An 857-nucleotide genomic window follows, 5' to 3' on the forward strand; every position below is an offset into this window, starting at 1 on the left:
ACCATTCTCAAAAATCACATCAATCCCTTCAGTGAATAAAAAGTTACGCGAAAGTCCGTTTATGACCGACCGCAGGTACCTTTTCTTGCCCAAAATAGTTCCCTGGATTCGGGCTGTGCGGTCGGTCACTTGCTGGCCTAAAAATGGCTAAGTCCCGTTCGAGGTGGGTCGGTACTTCGACTTTCGTTGAACTGTCGAAGTATCGTCGATAGTACGGGTCGGCGGGTTCGAAGTTAAAATGGCCGCCGCCACGTGGTCCTTTGTCCGATGTCGGCCACCTCGAGGACTTTGGTAGCTTGGGCGTTTCATTAGTTTCCGCTGTACTTGAATGTCTTTTATACAAAGTCACAACCCTTCGCATAATCTCTCAGGGACCATAAGTATTGGGCAAATCAGACGAACCCAAATAGGTTTAGTCCCGACGGATGGGTCTGTCACACTTTATATCTTGCTAGCAGTCAGTTTTGGGCACTTTGGGCTGAGACCTTTATTAGTGCCCAAGTACCAACTGCCAACCATACAAACATTAAAAGCACCCATACTTTCCCACCAAAACAAGAACAGATACTACACTTGATCTTAGCCAAAAGGCCGAGAAGCGATAACCAGAATGGGCGCCCAGCTACTCACCTGCCGTTCGCTGGCGCTTGTTCAGCTTGCGGTGAGCCTTGGGCACAGTGCCGCCTTTTCCTCATCTAGGTGTAAGCTGGCTACAAATAGCAACAGAGACAAAGTCACCAGAGCAGCAAACAACCTCTAAACCCTTGAAACCCAGCTCCCCTTCTTATCCTTGTCCATTCCTCCCCCTCCCCTCCAGACATACCTTGCACCTCTGTCTCTCCTGCTCAGCTGCTACC

The 857-nt window shown here is 49.6% G+C and overlaps 1 pseudogene; it reads right to left on the reverse strand.

Moving 5' to 3' along the window:
• Positions 1–424: 424 nt before the first annotated feature.
• On the reverse strand, positions 425–603 carry LOC134584209 (U2 spliceosomal RNA; annotated as a pseudogene).
• Between the last annotated feature and the right edge of the window lie 254 nt (positions 604–857).

This window comes from Pelobates fuscus, chromosome 13 (assembly GCF_036172605.1).
Source record: "Pelobates fuscus isolate aPelFus1 chromosome 13, aPelFus1.pri, whole genome shotgun sequence".
Taxonomy (NCBI): domain Eukaryota; kingdom Metazoa; phylum Chordata; class Amphibia; order Anura; family Pelobatidae; genus Pelobates; species Pelobates fuscus.